This window comes from Melanostigma gelatinosum (assembly GCF_949748355.1).
Source record: "Melanostigma gelatinosum genome assembly, chromosome: 20".
Taxonomy (NCBI): domain Eukaryota; kingdom Metazoa; phylum Chordata; class Actinopteri; order Perciformes; family Zoarcidae; genus Melanostigma; species Melanostigma gelatinosum.
Genome location: NC_136653.1, coordinates 14788491 through 14810746, shown reverse-complemented (window position 1 = coordinate 14810746; position 22256 = coordinate 14788491).

Genomic DNA, 22256 nt, shown 5'->3' with positions numbered 1-22256 from the left:
TAGAGCTAAAGGTTGCGTTTGAAACGCACCGTCACAACTTCCCTGACAGTCAATGATAAGCAAATTCCCCCCCCCCCCCTTTTGCATCTTCTGTTTATCCCAAATTAACATCCAACACTTTGCCCTGCAGTAATGTGCAAATTAAATCGATTAATCACGGCGGTTGTTCCTCAGTGTAAACCGAGATAGTTTGCGTTACTTAATTGTTCCGGAATCTAATTTTCAAATCTAATTTATTTTATTTTCCGCGTTTTTGCCGGATTTCATAGATTTAGGGCGCTGAGGAGTCAATGTGGCCCCCTCATTGTTCCTGGCTGCAGCTTGCTTGACCGCCCCATTAGGCAGAGATCACATCAGCAGCCGCCAGTGATCATGGTTAACACTGCCGGTGTGCACGGAGCCACGATCTGTCAGTCTGCAGCTTTTTGTCGGGACCGCTGTATAGCCGAGAAGAACCAAATAGCAATTTTAATCGTAAAAAAGAATCCACATCACAGGAGGTGCGTGTGTGTGCGCGCGCGCCCGCGTGTGTGCATGGACGCGCGCGCCAGCTTTCCCGTTTATATCAGCAAAAATAAAAAAACATCCACCATCTTAGATGATTTGCTGAAATGTATTGAAATGTATTCATATTTTCTTTTCACGGACTATTACATTTTGAGATGAATGAAGGATGGTAATAAAATGACTTTTTCGACTCTATTTAACACTATCTATTTCGGTTCCAGTGCTGCTGCCTCACTGATGCACTGCTATCGGGAAAACAGACGCACTCCACGCCGAGTGAATTCGTCTGAGAAAGTCACTTTGCAGCTTTATAGAAAAAATATTCACATGTAACTGGAAATATAAATACAGCAGTTTAGAGTGGATGTGTTAAAACTATCTTATGTGGTTTATAGGCTGGCGATGTATTCCACACATGCGCCATATTTAAATATAAAGCTGAAGCCAGATGGGCAAATGTAGATATGGAAGCTGAATCCACCTTAAACCAGTTCATGCATCAGTTGAACTTGAGAGAACCATTCATATAAAATAAAGACAATTAGAGTCCAGGGTGATATTGATGCAAAGATGCTTCCCTTTGAGAATTTGAGTTTTGTTTGGATTGGTGGTTATTTGCCTCATTATGGACTTCAGTTCATAGTTCATCCTCCTTTTTTTTATTCCCCTGCTCATGTTTTACTGAAGAGAGAAACTGTAACCCTTTGAGTCCACATCGCTGCTCCTTTAACGTGCCACGACTGAACGCAAACTGTGCTCTTCAATTTCCACTCCAGTCTTCAGTTGTATTGCTTTACACTGAACCCACACACGGTATCAAAAATAAAATACTCGTAAAAAAAAAAAAAAAAAAAAAAAAGAAGAGTCGACGACAGGCTGCAGCGCGCGAGCTATCAGACTGCTCATGGTGACTCCATGATCAAATAGGAGCGCAGGAAAAACAGCCACTTTAAATGTATTTACGCTCAAGTCTGGAAATGACAAACACTGAGATATGGGCAAAGCGCAGGCGCCAGTATCATGAATATTTATCACCAGCACTTGTGGCCAGTAAACCGAGCCTGACGTTTGTGTTACCAAGGTAGACACGCGGCAGTTTAGCTGCGCATCAAATATCAGACCGAACTGGGGTTCAGCCTTTCACTTCATGCTTTTACACGAATACAAATCTAAATGTTTGTGTTTCTGGCAAATAACATTCAGCTAATCCACGCAAGCTATAGTATGTTAATACGTTTAAAATGCTTGTTTTTAACGCAAAAGAGCTCTCTCTTCAGAGACTCATTTATTATGTCTGTTTCTGTTTTTTAAACATCACATGTCTCGATAAATGCAACTTTGGTGAGACTTTTTGCAGCCACCGACACGTGGATTATATAGTCCAATATTAGAAGAAAGCTATATCGCCTCATCCGTGCCCCTTGATGGATGAGGTGCGCATGCCCTCAGCAGTCTGATCTGCATGCCCAGCTGCCGTCACTCAGTGAGAACCAAATCAATAAGTTAATACACATTTGCAGTTTGGTTTAGCTATTAGGTTTCCGCAAAATGATACTGTAAGGTTATGTGTGTGAGGGAGAGACATGTGATATCTATTTATAACAGCTCCAAAGTCTGATAACGCTCCAAGTTGCAAGTCAGGAAATATCTTGCAAAAACAGTATCCTACAGCCTCCATCTGCTGAGCTTAAGGGTCCTAATACAAAAAGGTCAAATTCAAGTCAAGGCCACTTTAGTTTATTGGCATGCAGACATGTCAAAACGCCTGCAAGAAACCCTGTCGTATGTGCAGCCAGAGAAGGATTTAATTGCCAGACCCAGGGTAATGGAGCAATCCATCCCACAGTGAACGTCGAGGTTTGCATACAAAGATAATCCAGACTTTGATTTTTGTACACAAAAATGATTTGTAATCTTAGAATAATAGACTGGACTGGTTGTTTTTGTTCTTTTGAAATGTGGAAACGTGTTTATTTTATGATTATTCTTTTTTTATTTCGTCCTTAGAAAGAAGGCCAGCAGCAAAGAGGCAGCAAAAATATATATGAATCATGATTATTTCATTTAACTACGTGTAAATAGCACACCATAATATTTAAGCTTGTATTTAAATTAAATCGGACACTCCAACCTCATACTATCCAAAAAAAACAACGATTGCCACCTAAATTATGGTCCACTATCAACTCTCTTTAAATCTTTATTATGTTCAAACCACAGCTCTTACATGTCGTTTGAGTCGGTCACTCCAACATCACCGTTTTATCTTTAGAAATAAAATGTCAAAGCATCGTAAAAAACACACCACCCAAATTATTATTATTTTTTCCCAATGTATTACTTCCTTATGATAATCCTGACTGGAGCTCGTGCGTTCACAGCTCTTTTTTTACTTAACCACATCCCTGATTGGGACATTCATCTCCGCTTTGTCACCGCAGTCCCTCTGCCGGCTTTGGAGAGGGCTCGTTATAGTGAAACGTAGGCTCACGGTGACCCCCGTTGCATCAGTTGTGGTCTCTGACACGCTATTAAGTTCAGACCGTGCAGGAGATTTGTGGAGGCGCTGACACGGTGTTGTCGCGTCCCCTTTGACGTGTCGCTAAATGAGGCCACTCCAATTAGCTCTTTGCGACAGGTTGATGCTGCTGTAAACCTCTGCAGAGGGGAAAACACCCGCGCCTGAGCCGCGGGGACGCGGAGCCGTTATGCTGTAGTTTTTGGTGGCGAAGTGTCTTGCTCAAGGGCACTCCGGCGGTAGTGGCTGAGGGAAGGCAGAGCGAGATTTAATTCCAGGAAATGCCAGCGGCAACGACGAGCTTCCGGGTACAACATCTCGCTTTATTTAACCCTTGCAACCAGCTTCCCATTCAGTTAAAGAGCTATTTTTATTTTGAATTACATTCTTATTATTCAATACTTTATAATAACGTTTTCATGTTTTTCTCTCTCAATTTGAAACAGACTGATTTGCTTGTGTTTATCATGAAGGTTGAATAACTTAAACACAGCTGTTTGTGTACACCTGTCTGTGAAAGAGGGCCAACAGTTTACGATCTTGTGTTTCCAATTTTGTTGTTGTAGAGCCGCAGCCTTTTGTTTAGACCATGCAAGTGCAGCTGATTTGTTATAGAGGCATAAACCATGCAGAGGATTTCTCATAAATTCATCAGCCGCAAGGAAATCAGCCCACATTTTCCTTTTATGTGTAAAAAAAAGCGATACATATGGTGTCTTAATAGGAGAGGTCTCCTCGCTTACAGAGCAGCTTGTCGACATCTGCTTATCTGATGAGTCTTATAATGGCTTCTTATTTCGCAATGAGGATGACCAGACAAAGATAATGAATGACAGATTCCCTCTGATCCATTCCATCAGGGCAATGTTTTTTGTCAGTGTGCATCATTAGGTGTCCCTGAGGGAAATATGGCTGAAACCATATGATCTCAGTTTATAGTGACGTTAAGCCTGATGCGACCTGATGTTTGGGGTTCACCCTGTTGCATGCTTTGTACCCTCTTAAATTTAACAACGAGTCCCAATTAACCCATTTACTAGTGTTCTGTGTGGCATATGGTGTTTTAAATTGTTAGTAGACCCAGATTATTTCTTACTGCTTGCGATTTGGGCATTTTAGAAGCCTTTGTTCTCACTCATTACCAGTTCTACAAAAACAGGAATTGCCCAAACTGATTGGAAATTTGTCAGGGGAACATGTTTTTTCTCCTAATTTAAATTGTTCGTCTGTCCTCAGGGTGGTTTTGGGTGAGTTACGGTTTGAGACTTTACAATGCGTCTCTTCAAAAACTTGATGTGGTTAAAAGATCAGAACGACTGCTGTTACAAACTGCAGTCGCAGTCAAAAACATCAGAAACAAACAAATCTTAAACCCAAGTCAGCATATGAATACTTTAACATCCAGCAGTATTTGTACACATTAAATCATGTCAGCAAATGCAGCGATGGCTGGCCTCTGCACGATGACTTTATCTCGGGGTTTGCCTGAAATTCATTGTTGTTTTCCTGTCTGGCTTCTTCCCAAAAGCTTCAGATAATTGTGAAGGACAAGAGGCAATAAATAGGTTGTTCTGCCTGCCAGGTGTCCTGAGTGCAGATGTTTAAACTAGAAATGGAATACATTTTTTGGTGTAAATCATTTTATTAAAAAAAGTGTGCAGTGAAACCAACTGGAATCATAATTCCTCTGGTTAGCTGGCTCGTGCCTGCAGCATTGCATCTACTTTCATTGCTCAGTTAAACTCCGCACTTTCCTTTTAAGGCTCAGTCGTTCAGTTAGATCCTGAATATGGAGGAACATCCGTCATCATCTCTCCATCAGTAGAGTCCAGTTCACACTCAGGCTGTTTGTCATATTAATGTCTGCATTTGTAGATATTTTCCATTTCTTATGATTGAAGCGTTTACTGAAAAGAACAACACGTGCCATTGAGCCAAAACCTGAAATCCTGCAGTAAAATGTTACGACTCAAAGGATGCCGATGGATAGAAATGTCAACAAACCATTGTGACGTCTTTCTATGTGTCGACCTCGTTGCATTTTAACAAGAAAAGCTGTTGAATTGTACCGACTGATGCAACGCTTCAATCATACCCCCGATATGTTCCACCTCTCTGCAGTGCATTCATTTATAATTACACTGGTATCTCAGAAAGAGAGTGATTAAAAGTCGAATTTGGCAGCCAAAACGTGGCTCGTAAGGTATCGTCATAACAGTGCGCTTGGCGTAGACATTTTTTTCACCAGCTGCATCAGCAGGACACTGGTGGAAATGCAGCTTTACTGGTGATGGGAGCCAAGAAAGATCTGGAAGCCGAAAGTGTTTGTCTGTGTGTGTTGAACTCTAGCAGGCAAAGAATATTAGCTATGTTGCCAGAGGATAGATCGAGTGGGAATGTGACTCATTACAGAGAAAACCGGCAACATGCAACTTCACTTGGTATATGAGCAGTAGACTGTCAGAATTCACTGTTAAATGTGTAAATGCGTGATGCAGGCTGCTCGATCCTGCTCGACAATTTGACAACACGCTCCGGCCTGTGTGCAGCAGCTGCTCCTGTTCGTATCTCGCAGTTTGATTTTGTGTCTTTGACTCCTTATCTCACAGCAGACTGAGTGACTCGACGCGGTTTAGGTGTGAATAGATGGCAATGTGTGATGTAACGGAGTCAAGTCACGTCCAGGAGCTGCGGCGACCTCTGTGCTCCTTTGACAGGGACGTGAAGGAAGTGTGTGAAAGCACCTCATAGCAATATTAAATACATGCCAGGGGTTTTTGAATTCATTTCAGGCCACGGCGCTAAGTTGAAAGTGCACAGAGGTGAGACGCTGCGAGGTAATTCAGCCCGTGACTGCTCGGTTTCTTGTAAACATGCAGGTTAATAATACATCATTTGCTAACATAAGTGAGGAGGTTGAGTAAAGGGCTATTCTGTCAAATGTCAAACGTAAACCAAACACCCCAAGCTAAAAGGTATTTCCCCGATGCTACGTTTGCTTACATTGTGATGACTCGAGGTGTAACGGACCTGAAAAAAAGCCATTTTCGGTTTTGTAGCGGTGCAGCTCGGTTACATTTCCCAGCATGGATAGTGCATCACTTCATGTAAACATCCTGGCAGACAAAGAAATCCATCTATACGCTACCGGAGTGACCGACCGTCTGACGGTCTGTGATCATTCAGCGTGTTTGCTGATGATGATTCCGAAATGAAACGTCATGCGCTTGCATTGACGTTATAAGGCCTGTGCATCCCATTCGTTACAATTGCTCGTTTCTCACTCACGGTTTGATTGATAATGATTGGCCCAAATTTGCTCGGTCCAGGTGTTTTGCCGTTCATTATTTTTCCACCCTCTTCAATTCATCACTAATTGATGTTTCCACCTGCAATGGAAATTATACCACAACTGGCCAAAAAAACTCACACTTGAAACTTTTTGGTGGAAAATGTATGAAAATATTTAGCGTTGAGATGCTATGATTTTAGTTTGCTTGATGAAAAATACATTGTCATGCCTGCATGTAGACAGCGCCTGCATTAGTTGTGTTGTGGTCTTTTGTACAGCATGAACATCGTCAGTGTTTGAGGGTTTTGAAAGTTTATTTGAATGCTCGCCATGTCAGAGGATTATGTCTTGGTTGAGGTTGGGTCACTGTGTGGGACCTGACATGATATTTAATGTCTGCATATGGAAACACTTCGTAGGGGACTGTGGAATGTGTTTCAATAATATTGCATCAATAAAGACTTTTTTATTACAGTATGTGTCAGAAAATGTTCTGTTTGTCTCTGATGAATGATTCAGAATTTCTCTGAAGTATGAATTTGTTGTTAAAGGTAATCTAACTCAGTGTGAGATGCTGTTTTTCTAATAAGGCAGAGCTTGAACACTATGTTCTGCTTTACTGAGGTCTCTAAAGTCTCTGTACTCCACTGAAAGGGCAAATAAAATGTTCGCACTCACAAAAGGTCAAGTTTCTCCAGAAGATCAAGTTCTGGAAAACAGCGAGGCTTCAACCGACAAATAACATCTAAACTTTGCAAGAATTGTACATGAAGACTGCAATCTAGATGAAAGTGTTTCTGGAGCTCAGAGGAAAGCAGCATTACGACTGAAAACCACATCAGAACATCAACGTATGCGCAGTGCAAGTTCTGCTGCGTCTCCGTCTTAGTGGGAACTTGTCAGCAACTTGAAAATAAATATTGAAACTTTGCACGCGTCGCAAGATGGATCTCCCACAGCAAGACATCAGCATATTAATGCTGCAGTTCTAACCATCATTTATTAATACATAATTATGGTTTCAATCCACTGTGAATAATCTGTCTGTTTACTCATAGCAAATAGCAGGACTAGTGTTGAAGCGACACGTTACTTGTATGCAACCGCTTGTTTTTTGGAAACGTGTGACAGCCCCCTGCACTGCATCCACACTCAGCTATTGGGTATAAAGCCACGCGCAGCAGTGGTTTGTGTCTAATGGACAAGTGTTGATAAGTCCTTAAAAAAGAGCATCCGGCTGAACTCCTCGCTGAAGGTTGTTTCCAAACGTATGCGACGTAAGTATCCATCTGTCACCGCTTCACAGAAGTCTGCAGACCCCCGTCCTCAAGCAGATAAATGGCGGCATGTTGCTACCTAATGGCGAGCGGAATGATTGTTTGAAAGCAGCTATGTCTGCAAATCGTTTTAAAATATCTTTAAAAAAACAGTTCTTCCTCCAGTTTGTATTTTCTTTTCAGGAAATAATTGGGTGATGCTTAAAAACCAGAATCTGTAATTGAGACTCACTGTTGAAACTCTGTCACTGCACCACTGGCTTTGTTTATGTTTTTGATTCGTGTGATTTATTCATGTTAAAAAATGATCAACTGAGTTCTTGAATCAGAGTAAAACATCCCATTTGAATGTTTTGGAGCTGGTAGTTTTCTTCATTTCGGCTTTGCAATAATAATTTGTGTTTCGAGTTTAATAAACAAATAATCTGCCGGTTCTGGCCACACAATCTCATCAGTCTTGTACTTTGCCTGCTGGTGCTTCATGAACTGAACCTTCCTCTCCTCCTGTTTCCCTAAATATATTCAGGTCATAACACCCTGTGATATTAGGTTTTGCTCTTACAATGCAACATGTGAAGAGTAAACACAAGAAGCCACCCTCTTCCTTTCTCCTCTTCGTGCTTTACACAGACAGAGAGATTGAATCGGGATGAGAGTCCACAGTAACATATCTCTAAAATAGTATTAGCATCAAGCACGGCAAGTTAATTATAACCAAAGGGGGGGGGGGGATTAGTGGTTTGACAAAACTGTGACGTACTGTAAGGTTTGAACACTTTATCCCTCTGGGTTACAGGTCGATTCTTTGCCAAGTGCACCGCAGCAGCCTTTGTTCTCTGAGCCTTTGACAACATATCACACACCTGCTTATGTGAATTACAAGAGTTCCATTCAAATATAGGGAGGCTGTTTTTGACTAAGCCTTCTTCTTAAAAACCAACTGAGACTAAGGGCTAATGTTTTGACATACTCATTGTAGAATAAGATATATAACGCCACAGAGGACCATTTAGGATTATTTGCATGCTTATTTTTGGGAGGCCTAGATTTGACGGTCGACTCGTAAATAGTCAGGTGGCTTTCAGCTGCTTCTGCAACAACCCGACCTCATGGCCACGTGTGGCGTTCAGTAAATCACTCATCCCTGACACTTTTGCTGATGGTGTTTGAGGAGATTATCAAACATCCATTGCAAAACTTTCTTTTTTTTCTATCCAAACATATGTTTCAAACAGAAACAACCAAACAATAAAAAATAAAAATAAAGAATTCTCTTCTCATGCAATTAAGTTCATTCAAGTTGAGGATCGTTGCATGTGCAGTTGGTTGGGAGACTCATCAATCTCTGTCAGCGGTGTAATAATGCAGACATTCCATACTGGGACACTTCATGAGCAGAGGAGGCACGAGAGAGGGGGAGTTCCCCAAATCAAATGAAGGCTCGTGTCCCGGCTGAAGTCTGAGAACCAGCACCCCAGTGAGGATGCTGTGGGAATGAAATCATACGCAGCCCCCTGGTTGCACTGTCTGCATTTTTATACATTACAGTTACAGAACCGTTATTACGGTTCATCAAATGAAATTCATATGTAACATGCAACAAAACGTTCATTTTCGTGATGTGTAAGTCTGAGCCATGTTACTTTTTGAATCTCAATCATGCATTTAGAAAGTCATTGCAGATTAATATTAAGGTGGCATTGTTGTAAAAAAAAACAAAAAGAAGAAGAAATTAATAGCCTGAGCAAATTATAAGCATACTGTGGCGTTTCAAATGAATTGTTCTGGTTATATTTATCAATTTGAATGCTTTGAGTTTCCCAAATCTCACCAATCTCACCCCACTTAGTCCCACAAACATCGGGCTACATCTCTCTTTCTGCCGTTTCCCCAGCCTTCTGGCATCTGTCTCGTCTAGTGATCTTACATCCACTGAACAATCCCACCATGGATTCCAAAGCCACAAAATGTTTGGCAGCACTTCTGATTCAACTCCTCTTACCTCCCTCGACTGTGGGTCCCCGGCCTCATGTTGACATCACATGTCGAAAAATTCTCAAGCACACGTCGGAGTAACACATGGAAAGTATTGGGGCTGCGGGGAGACATGGGCTGGAGAATGATAAGACTGGATGCCCTTAATCTTTCTCTGTGAATACAGGCCTAAAGTCTGAATAAAGTCTATTTTACTCTCAGCGTGAGACTTTCTCCAGCCCAAGTTTTGAGTAAATCCAATCAGCTGTCCGCAGGATTGAGATGTAGTGTGTCACTGACGACAGAGTTCGCTGAAAGGAGACAGACGCAGTCCAACACGACTCTTCTCTCAGCAATTATCATTAAAAAGGGAGTCACGCTTTAAGACTCAATGTACATTAAGAAATGACCAAGAAGCTACCTGTTAGTTGAATTATAATTTGCTCCCCCAGGACAGTTGGGTATACATTTCTATTCTAAATTCCATTGTTATTTTAATACACACAAATGAATTGGTAAATTTGACAAAACAACATTTCCTCAAAGTTGTCTGAGACACGGTTTCTTTAAAAAAACAATCACACTAGCACGTGTGTGTATATGTATGGAGCCTCCGTCATGTTTTGTGTGTGGCGACCAGAGAATTAAGCTCTGAGTTAAGCATGACATCGCTTGAGTGCTTTGGCATGGCATGAAATCTCTCTGTCTGCCAGGTGCCAGCTCCCAAATCATACTTCCCTCAAATGTGCATCACTTTTGACAGGGGGGGGGGGGGGGGGGGGGACTGTACGGGGCTGTCCTGCACTCTCTACAGTGCTGCTGTTCCAAGAAGACAGACCACATACATGCCACTCCATTTTTTTCCCTTCTTTTGGGCACCTTCCCATCTCCACCCCCGTCTCTTTCTCTTCTCATTTTTTGATTGGCTTGATTCCATGCTCATTAGCATGTCACATTATCTTCTGGAATATTCAGGGGAATGTTTCCAGTTGCTGCCGTTCCAATTATTGTAGCGTACAACATGCTTCATGACTTTCAAGTTTCTGGAAGTGTTTCAGCTTTTTGTCAAGGTCTTCAGTCACATGTGAGGGGCTGTAGATTTGTCAAGGGCATCTGTTCTAAGCTGGCCCAGAAGACAGACAACGCGGCAAAGAGGGAGTGGGGGGGCCGGAGCAAGCTGGAATGATCCACCTAGAATTTGTTGAATCAAATCCTTGCACCTGGATATAATTGCCCTGCTGCTGTGCTGGGAGTTGCCACTGCCACAAAGAGAGCAAATTAGTGGTTCGAAAATGGCGACCTGTCAAGACACGCAGCCTCACCTGGTATCATATTTTACCAAGACAAAACGCTTTCCTTGCATTGCTGGTTTATGATTATTTTGTTTACCGGCTCGATTAAAAACACTGAGATGATGAGCATGAAATCAAGCTGCACAACAGCAAACAGTACAGCAGTGTGTAATCGCTCCTCAAAGAGCTAAATGATTCATTTACATGTGAACGAAATCAAATGGTTTTGTCTCGCGTTCAAACCCTTTTTTTCTTCTTTTGATGCTCATTGGCTTTTTAAAGGGGAAAAAACAATGGCGCAGTTCAGATACATCTGGTTTAGAAACAATGCACATGTATTATATTTGTGCTTTGCCATATGGATACATGATAAACAAAGGATTTACATAAATCTAAGGAATTAATAGCCTGTAATAGTAATATCGATCAGACTCTTGAGTGCAACCGAACTCTAATCCCTTCTTGTGTAAGATTGGGGGAGTCCCTTCATCTGGATTTGGGATCTGGAATGTATAACTTAAACACACTGAGCCGTTATATGTGCAAACTCACTTACATGCGGCTGCTTTTCGGTCAGCCTGGAGTCTCGCAGATTGTGTGAGGGGAATAGAATTACATCTTCTTAACTAAATAATGCAGTCTACAGAGATGGCATGGATAAAGAATTGCAGCCATGGGGGGTCTGGACAATAACTACGAGCATTGATGAATCCTGTGGAAGATAACAACGGGCCTAAGCATTCCTCGAAGAATATTAATGGAACACCCTCGATTTATATTCCTTCATGAATTCCAGCTGTATGTGAAGTTTATGGGATTCATTTTCATCCGTGACAAATTGGTATTGTTACATTGCAAAAAAAGGTTATCATTCGTTTTTTTTATTTACATTTTTAATCTTGGCAAGTTAACCAGTGCAGAAAACACCATAATTGATCATACGTTTCTCTATAAAATGGCCACCTTGCATTTAGTATCCCATATGGATGCAATATTATAGTAAGCTTTAAAATAAAACGATAATTGAAATCTGATTTTTGAATTAAAACCATTTATAGTATGCAGTTTCATGGATGGGAGTGGAGGGAGACTTTTACATTCTGTTTCTATGACTCTTCACTGAAGTGTTATTTTGTGTTGGACCTGGCAGGGCGGTAAAGCAATGCGGTCAGAGTATGGTTAGGTGTTTCATGGTGAAGCCATATCAGCAATGTGGCAGCTCTGTGGCCTCTGAATGTTTTCAGTGGGGAGAAAAAAAAACATGGTTTGGAACTTAAAGTTGACAGCGAAGTCGGGAGTTTCCATTATTTTTCACATGGTATGGACTGGAGTCAAAGCTTACTATACTGAAATAATGATTCAGACAGCTGTAAAAAAACATCACCTCATTTGACTTCGAGGCATGCTCTTTGGTTGGAAACAGAACCATTTATTGTGGCATGAAAACAAGTGTCCCTAGTAATGCAAGGGAAATATGCATCCAGCTGTCTCATTCACAGACGATGAAAGAGGTTTTGGAGGAAGCAATTGCTAAATCTGGAGTAATCCATCACGGTTTCTCCGTTCTCTGCACCTGCATGGTGAGGGGACGTCCCCAGGGGGCTATAGACACTGTGGTACGTAGTCCAATGGTTGAATCAGCTGGCAGGTGTGCCCCAAAAGTTACTCTGCCACCTGCACACTGGACAGTCCCGAATTGGTGTAACTGTTGTATTGCTTAGCTGGACAGAGAGACACACCTGCATGGGCCAGGATGGATTAAATACTTAATGGGTGTGCCTTCTTCTACTGGAGAAAACAAACAAGCATCCTTTGAATCTCTGGCTTTTCCTTTTTCATCATTTCAAGCCTCACCTGGGCCTTGATGAAGATGCAATAACAATATCAACTGTGAAGTCGCTATTAACCTGACAGCAAGCTGCTATATATTCAAATCAATTTGACACATTTGTGGTGTGATCGGTCATCAGCTCGTCCAGGATGTGTGATGATCCCGAGGATAAACCAAGATGTGAACGGTAGAAGAGATGCGGCGTTGAATTGCTCGTCTAATGACACGCTACACGGATTGAACGACAGTCTAAGTGGCTTTGAGCTAACAATGAAAGAGACGAGCAAGAAGCTCAGAAACACCAATATGTTCTTTTAAGTTGGAATAAATTGACCCCTTTCGTCCCCCAGAGTCTATCTGTGGAGCTTGAATGGCCATTAGTGCCAGCATAAAACAAATGAAACCAGAACAAGATCCAAGGAAGCTGATGCTAATTTCCAACTACAAAATTCAAAGTATGCAAATACAAAAAAACAAGCTCCATGTTATATTCCCTCTGTTAGCCTTATGTGTGGTCTCTTTAGAAGATTGTATTCACAAATGTAACGAATCAGATCACCATCAGTGTTGCGTGCTGCACATCTTTGCTTTCTTTTGTACACATTCAAAGGAGACTTTTTTTTAACGGATCAGTGTATCTTTGTTACAACAATATGAATGTTATAGTAATAAACTTGTGTTGCTGCCAGCCATTAATGCCAGACTTTACCTACCCTTGTCACAAAGAGGCAAGGCAAGTTTATTTGTTATAGCGCAGTTCAACAACAAGGTAATTCAAAGTGCTTCACATAAAACCATTAAAAGCATCAAAACATAAGGCAAAAGAAAAGGAGATTTAAAAGCAATTAAGAACATTCATTGCATTAAAACATTAAAAAAAACAGTGTAAGAAATAAAATACAGTGGTAAAATGCAGAAATGCAGGAAATTGATAAATATATTAATTGAATGTGGTTCAATTAAAGACAGCAGCAAACAGAGGTAGCTCTTTGCTTATGTCCCCTCCCCCTATTTGGCATCGCTCTACATGCATTCACTGTAAAGAGCAGGACGACTAATAAAGGCTGAAACATAGTAAAAGGATTTCAATGATGCAGCTAACAACTAAAAGCACCCGACACAGATAGTAATAGTTGTATGTAAGTCGTATGTCGCTAACTACTTAGCCTTGTTGCAGCTAGTCTGTGATTCTTCACCACTTTTGAAGTCTTTGATATTAAGAAAGACATTTTCAAACTAAGGTTTTTGGTGAAGTCATGGTGCGGTGTGGCAGAAGGTACGAGTTTTGTTTTATTTGATATACGTTCCTTTTCAAGCCCCGAGTGACAGGGCTGATACGTGAGACCATTTTAGCACAGTGGCCACAGTTGGAATTACAGGTCACATGACACCTGATGGCTCATACACAATCATTTTAAAAAGCAATGTATAACATTCAAAAAATTAATTCTGACCTTCACAAACACTTTGACAACACGCTCTTTATATTGTCTTATTTTCTGCCATTATGTCCTTTTTTATTTGTTACAAAACGCTGAAACCTAAAGATCTATTTCAGCATTAACCTGGTGAGCAACTTTCACTGGAATGAATGAAGCACAGCATCCAGATCCCTCAATACATCCACAGCATGAACCTTGAACTGTTCAACATAAACAGGGCTTTGTTATGAGAATGGTCAAATTACTATTCAAACTCATTGATGAACAATCCAACAGGTAAAATAAATAACACAAGTTGAATACTTTACTCCACAGTTCATTATCATACCTCCACACACCTGAATACTAAACATTCAGTGTTTACAATAATTACAGTATAATATTTGCAGCAATTACAATCCATTACAAAGATGACATTAGTGTAATTTGTTCTCCATTTTTGACTTAACTGCCTCATCACACAGATCCAACATTGCCAAGCTGGTTTCTACCTGGTTTCATCATTAAATCGATAAATATGCATCACGTCTCACGTCTGTTTGTTTTGATGTCATTTATGATGTTTTGAAGCTACTTTTACTAATTGTGATTCTCTCTTTATAATAGGAAGAACGTTCGTTTTATAAAACATTTTGCCACCTCTTCTCTTACGTAAATGATGCATTTACTGTCTTATTATTAATACTGTGTGAATATTTTGGCCTCGTCCCAGCTGAGATGTGTGATTTAACAAAGAGCAGGCGGAAAGACTGCGCTAATGGCTGCCAGCGAACATAAAAATATTTGATGTGTATCCCCCCGAGGATATCAGATACAACTAGTTTATTTTTGAACTTGACACAAATAGAACCACACTTTCTGCGCTCTACGTGGAGCTCCCAACTGTTCTCTTTGCGAGGCTCAACCCCATCTGCGGGGCATTAGTTTCTAGTTCTTGAGATTTAAACTGTGGCCGCAACACATAGTGTAACAACTCCCCAGAGAGAAGCAGTGATTGCACTCCAGTGCATGAGATGATGTTATGTTTAATGTGTCAGTTTATTCCTTGAGGGGTTCCCAACATCTGGCGTGCTTTGAATTGTTAGGATGCTCCCACTTCCATGTCTTTCACTTCTCCTGATTGGTAAAAAGCTTATGTTCCATTTTTTTTACAACTTGTATTCTACAGTTGTCATTATCAATTAGGCAAAGGAAAGTATCCATTTCCCGTTGTATTCTACCAGTTTCCATCCTTGTTTTGTTGATTCCCTGCAGCGTGTTTACACCGAATATGGCAGATTTTGCCGTCTGATAAAAACAATACAAAATGTTCGGATACTCTTTCTAACTTTCAGTGTTACCCAGCCCCACAGGTACCGAGAGCTGCTCTCTGCAGCCGTCCTTTAGTCAGCTCTCCCAAATTAAAGGCCAGCTCCCTGCAGTAAAAGACCCTGCCGGAAACTGGGTTTGATTTGTTGATGTGTGTGCGCTGAGGGCAGAGTGGGGGCCAAGCATTAATGGGATCGAGACAATAGGCCATCACTAATCAGAGACCTCAAGGTTGCCATGAGGTTAATTGTAATGCAGGTGGCACAAGGGGAGGGGGCGAATAAGAAATGTCGACTCCTTTACTGCCTTGGCGGCCATTGTGTTCTAACATTAAGCCCTAGGGCTAGGATTTGGCTTTCTCTCTCGCTCTTTCCCCTGTGTCCTCTTTACCTTTTAATTTCTTATTATCCGCTGATTCCCATTCAACCTCCATGGGTTAAAGAAAACCTTTTGCCACGTGTCAAAAGGAAATGTTAATATTGAGCCTGTCCTGGCTGTTGTGATGCGTGGCAAACCATTGTGGGCGATTCGACAGTGTATTTCACATTCACTGGAAGCACTCCTGTTGCATCATTGTTATTTGTTTAAACCGACAGAAACAGCAGACCCTGCTTGCTTTTGTGTCGTTGAAAGGCCATCTCCACAGAAGAGCCGGCTCATGAATACACAATAGGACAGTGTCTCTCAGAGTAGCATTTGTTTTAGCCCAGGTTTTGTTGTTTCTTGTTACCATTTTTCCGGGAGGTTGGACTGAGCTGCATTTACCATGTTTTTCATGTGAGTTTTCCAGTGAGCTGTTTGAAAGGCTGTGGGGTTTAGAGAGACAGACACATCACTGAAACATTGCGTTTATAAAGTACTCTCACAAATGTTTGTGTGTGTGTGTGTGTGTGGAGGAGGCTCATAACATTCATCAGAAAATTGCAAAATGTATTTAAACGTTTACATGCTAAAATATACCTATGGCTGATGGGAATGAATTTGTCTATAAACCAATGTATCTGACATATTAGACTCTTTTCTTTTAGAGTAGAAGAGAAATTATCTAAACTAACTCGAACCCAAAATGATCACATTTCATCCTGGAGGGACTTTGAATATTTGTGCTAAATTTCATGCCAATCCACCCAATGGTCAGCCAAGTGACCAATGTCATTATGATTCATCCTCTGGGCAACATGGATACCTTTAACACATTTCATGGCAAATTAATTGAGTGATTTCAGTCTGGACCAAAATAGTGGACCGGTAAATGGCCGCCAGCACGGCTAAAAAGCCTTAAAGTAAGAAGCAAACGTCTTTATGTTATCAATGTTTAACCAAACCACAATCTTTCCCTAAACTTAACCAAAGTGCATTTGTTGGCTAAACATAACTCAGGATGCAAACCTTGCTCTGCAGTTTCAAAGCCCTTCCCTTTTTAAGCTCCCATCCACCAACTTCAGGGTCCTTTGTTCCCTGGAAACAATGTTCACTGACCACAATCCAGGCAGCAAATACATTCCCTCAAAACCAAACATGGCAAAACAAATGAGCAGAATATCATTTCTAGCTACGATAGCATTTGATGAAATATTTTTAATCAAATATCAGGATTCTTTATAGACGTCTAGTTGCTTAATTAACCTGAATATCAATATTTACTTTTGTTCTAATCTGCATCTCAGTTTGCAGATCGGATTTTTTATTACAGCGATTACTAATTCAAAACCATCTATTTCATCCTATTTGATCTGGTCCCTTTGATATAATGTCCTCTAAAGTTTGCTGTTTTTTTCTCCTCTTCTACGTCGGTCCTCTCACAACTTTAACATTTCGCCCTGACACAAGAAACACCATGAAGGCCAATCTCAGCAGCTCAAGTGCTGGACATCATAGTGATCTTTTTTTTCCCCCTTTGCGTTTGAGAGGGAAAGGGTCAACTGGAGTGACGGGAGGGAGGTGGATTGCCTTGAAAGACAAACATCTCAGTGTCTGCCAACCTGCAAATGGCTCCTGTGTTTATTCAGCTGAGGATTGGACGGCAGCCAGAGCATCACTGTGGCAGACTCCTTCTTCCGTGGCATATGTGAGGGCAATGCGTTGAAATTTGCGTTTGATACATGACAAATGAGATGGTATTGAACAGCAGGGGTGCTGGTAAGGCATGGCTGGATTGAGGTACAGCCGGTATGGTCGAGGGTAAGAGGAGGGAAGGGGGCACTGTGTTTCTGCCAAGAACCTTCCTCATCAAACTATTGTGTTAAGGGAATTGCTTTTACTGATTTATGGCAGAAAAGCATGGCAGAAAAAACACAAAGTATGAGAGAAATCAGTGATTTATTCTCATCTACATGACTGTACAATGACAAGTTGAACAAAACTCCCTTTGACCAAAGGCTGGATCTCTTCACTTCTCTGCTCTGATCACCTGTCTGTGTCGAAAATGCTAATAACCCTCAAAGCAGCCGCCTTTCGTTTAGAAAGCCTTCACAATCTTGCATGCAAAAATATGCATTCCAGCTTTATTTTTAATCCAAATTTGCAACTTCCAAATAGTATTAACCTGGTGATTATACCAGCAAATGTTACATATACACCTTTCATCTTTCACCCACTTCATGTGACCAAGACCTTGGTCTGTCAAAACCAGATAAAGTGGCATTATTCCAACTACGGGCTGATATTTACCACATTCATCCGGATATGTGACATTCAGAGGGACAAGCAGAACCAGCATGGCGATTAAGGCCCTATTATCACCTGTGCCTCCAAGACATCCCTGACTTTGCCACACATCCGCATGGGCAGGAAATCTGTCGAGCTGCAGACTAGCAGTGACTTTGAAATCAACCTCTTACGATGAGTTGCAATGTAAAGCACTTTGAAAAACTCAAGACGGTGCTTACCTGAGCAGATCATCTGGCGTCACGACGCGTCTTTTGGGGGGTTGGTCGATCACATCCGTCAAAGTGTTTAGGCGGGTTCGTATCAAGCGGAACATTCTTTCATCTTGCTTAAGGAGGAGTGTGGCGTTTATGCCTCCAGCTAAGCTCTGAACTGACACCTTCCGTCCTGTTCGGTTGGCCTTAACTGGGGGTTGATCAGCAGCTCTCAAATTCAATCAGAGTGGAACCTCGTGTCAGTGTCGGGGTTTTTAATCCGAACCTTTTTACAACATCGCGCTCATTGAAACTCAAGTCGCATTTGCAAGAATTGGAAGAAGCTAATCTGGATATTGAAATTGAGTTCTTGAGGTTTTTTGATTGGAAAGTCACATTGTAGCAATTTATTGTCGTTGCTATTTGTTAGGTGGCTAAAGCTTGTGTCAATTCAATGTTTTTACTGTTCATGAATTATAATTGGTGGGATCTGTCAGCAATAACTTGCATGTTCAGCAATCGCTTTATTATTTGATGACGTGAAAGCGTTCATAGCAGATCGCACATATTGATTGGCTAATAATCACATCATGTTTCAGTGCCTGAAGACCTCATCACTATCAAGAGTCTGGTGCAACAAGTCTGGCTCTTAATGAAATCATGTTCGTTCGTCACCATCGCATACCACCTCTCTTCTTAGATGTAGCACCTATTGGGAGGTGTAGACCGTCTCAAGGGAGACTGTGAAATCCTTTGAGGCTTGTTGATGGAAAATGTGTCTAAGTTCCCAACTTGACACCCGTCTTCCGCCACCTCTGCTACTGTGGGATCCAGTGTCTTTGGGTGGAAGGGGATGTCACAGGTTACGAACCGACTTTGCTGCGGCTACTCGAGCATGAACACAAGAACGCCTTCATTAGGAGATGTTCCCATTTAAGGTACATAGGATGACTGCAATACATGATCAACTGTCCCCTGATAGCACTGATTACAGAGAGTTAAACACAAGTGTGGAAATGTTGTAGGTGGATAATTGTATGCTTAGTGGATAAATGAAGTTGTAAAAGCCATCTGGTACATTTCATTGTAAAATTACGGAGCATGGAGGTTTCTTTTGTTTCTATTTACCTGAAAAGGAGTGAAAGGCCTTCAGGGTGTTTGTAGTAAGGCAATAAAGACATCTCACACGTGTATTTAGCACCTAGTCTTGTTTCATTATGTGTGTTTACACACAGTGAATTATACAATATAAATGGCACAGCCAGGGAAAAAAAAGAAAAATCCAGACTCCTTGACCTCCTGCAGGAACCAACCAACAGGGATGGTTTTAATGCCACAACATGATTTGTATTTCTACATTTGCTTTACATATGATTATGTTACATATTTTCCGTTCGCAATTACAATCAGGTTGCATTGCATGGTTAGATGTAATCCCAAAGTAATACAAATTCAGCTCACCGCTAATGATATTCATGAGTTGCAGCGTGCCCCAGTGCTCTGCCTGTAGCTTGTACCTATTGTTAAGCCTTCCTATCTCCCCCTGAGGTATAGTGGCAACATTTAAGTAAATGACATAATCTACACTTATGCGTAGCGTAGAAAAGCCGCCATTGAAATTGAAAGTATTCCAGGCCCGCTTCTTCAACGTTTGCATCATATCACATGTCTTCGTCTTCTAAAATGTGGCTCGGGAATAGAATTGAACTCTTTAAATGATAAGGTCTTCCATGATTAGATAAAAGACTTCGGAAAAAACTACGCTCTACTCTTCTTTTTCTTTCGAAACATCAAAGCGGCTCAGTCCGTTGTTATCCTTCATGTCATTATCAAGAGCTTTTCTAAAGGACATGAAGACTATGTCACTGCCTGCCATTTAACACAAGACAATAACCTCCTTAAGTACAAGGCTAAGTCTCAGCTCCGCCTGCATTAGGCAAAAAAAAAGGCTTGTGTAATTAGTCGTGCACTATAAATCAAGTGGTGTGAATCTATTTCGCCATGGCCTAATTGAAAGTGCTCTCTTTTTTTCGGGGGTGCTGTAGTCGGACACAGAGCTCCATCGGATGGTGATAGATGTGGAATCCAGCACAAACAGTTTGAACCAGTCAGGCCGTGATTGATCAGTACCCTCTGGGATGTCGGGTGGATCTTTCTCCTTCAAGCAGAAGATAAAAGCCTTAACGACTCTACAGTCTTGTTGTACCTCCCAATTGTGTGTTTGTGTGTGTGTCTCTCTGTGTGTCAGGGTTTCATTATTACGCAGTGTTTGACCTTGAAGGTTCTGTGTGCATTTGAGCTGCGATGTCTCAATGATTTCTCTTTTAAGTGCCAAAATGTGCCTTTTATGCACTATTGATGCTGCTATACACACACTACATTGCTGCCCCATGGAGGAGGCTATTTGCATGAAAATTTAGTTGATTTATGACTGGATTCTATAGCATTTTCTATAATCACCCGGCACATTTTTGCAGGGGCTTAGTAGTGGCCGTAGTGATGCCACAGTACAGTGCTGTAACACAACTTCAAAGACCGTTTTGTTCACACGCACCCTCACAAAAACACAGGGTGACTTCACTGGCGTCCAGTGGCAAAGGTGGACCAGCTGGGCTGTTTTGTTCTCCGCTTGTGTGTTTTTTTTCTTCTTCTTTCTTTCTGCTTTCGCCCTCTTCATCGTCCCCAGTTCTTCTCCCATCTTTTTTTTTCTCCAAGCATTTGCGCCGGAGATTTACACTTGCTGTTGTTGATAGAATAAAAAATAAAAAAAATAAAAAAAACTGCAAGCAGGAGAGCGGGCGATGCTGGTGATTCAGGTTTGGTGTGTGGTATTTCAATGAGGGTCTTGGCTGATTGTCCCATAGTGGCGATGGATGTGGCTTTTGGAAGTGGAGGTGCATCAGAGGGGATCACTCAGCATCTGGCCCAACACTCTTGTGTCACTGTGACCCTCCTGTGGGGGAGGCTGTGAGGGCCACAGTAGGGGGTCCCACTGAAAAGCAACATAAATTTCAGAGGGAGAATCAATAGACTGTGAGAATTGTAAGAGATGCATTGGTTTGGACTCTCTGACTGTGACCCTGGTACTTTGCTGTATAGAAGTCGCCAAGGACGCACTTACAATCCTCAACAGCAGTGAAAATAACAACGTAAAACAACAGCATGTATGATCCACTAAAACTAGTCTCTCAATTATCACGCTAACTCAACAACCGATTCTGTGGCATGGCTGAATTTTAGGGATAGCCTCAGAGGAAAAAAGGAGGGAAACCTATTCTCCCACAAGATGTATAAATAGCCGCAGCCATGGCTCTCTGTGTCAAAGTTAGGACACTCAGTGGGGTGCACACTTCAAAGCAACCAGGGAATTCTACAAAACAACTGCTGGCAATTTCAAATCAGCATTCCCTCTGAAAGCAATGCAACCTTTCACCTGTAGTCTGGCATGAGATAACTAGAGGAGAAAATGTCAAATTCAGATTTTACAGTATAGTGTATGTCATTAAAAAAAGGTAGAACTGTCTGTATAGGAATTAGAAATGTCCTTAACATGCTGAAATTGATTTTTAAATAGTGTCAATGCGTAGATGTGTCATTGCATGCCACATAATGATATCAATTGTTTTTGTGTTTTAAGCTTTGGCAGATTTTATCCAAGAAACTGAAAACGCAGCTGACCAGGCTTCAAAAAGACGCCTCATGACCCACGGGGGTTAAAGGCCAAAAAACATGTCAAGAATTTCCCCAAAATATATTTGAAGCAGAAACGGGACAGCGAAGCTCTTCATTTTAATTTGAACAAATACATGTGTTGTATTTATTTGTTTTGGTCTTCAAACACCAGACATGAACCGAGAAAGATAGCCTTAAGCCTATTGAATGAAGACATGTGGTTAACATGGCATTGTGTCTTTGAAGGAGTCGGCATGTGGTGCATTGTGGGTAGTGGGGTGC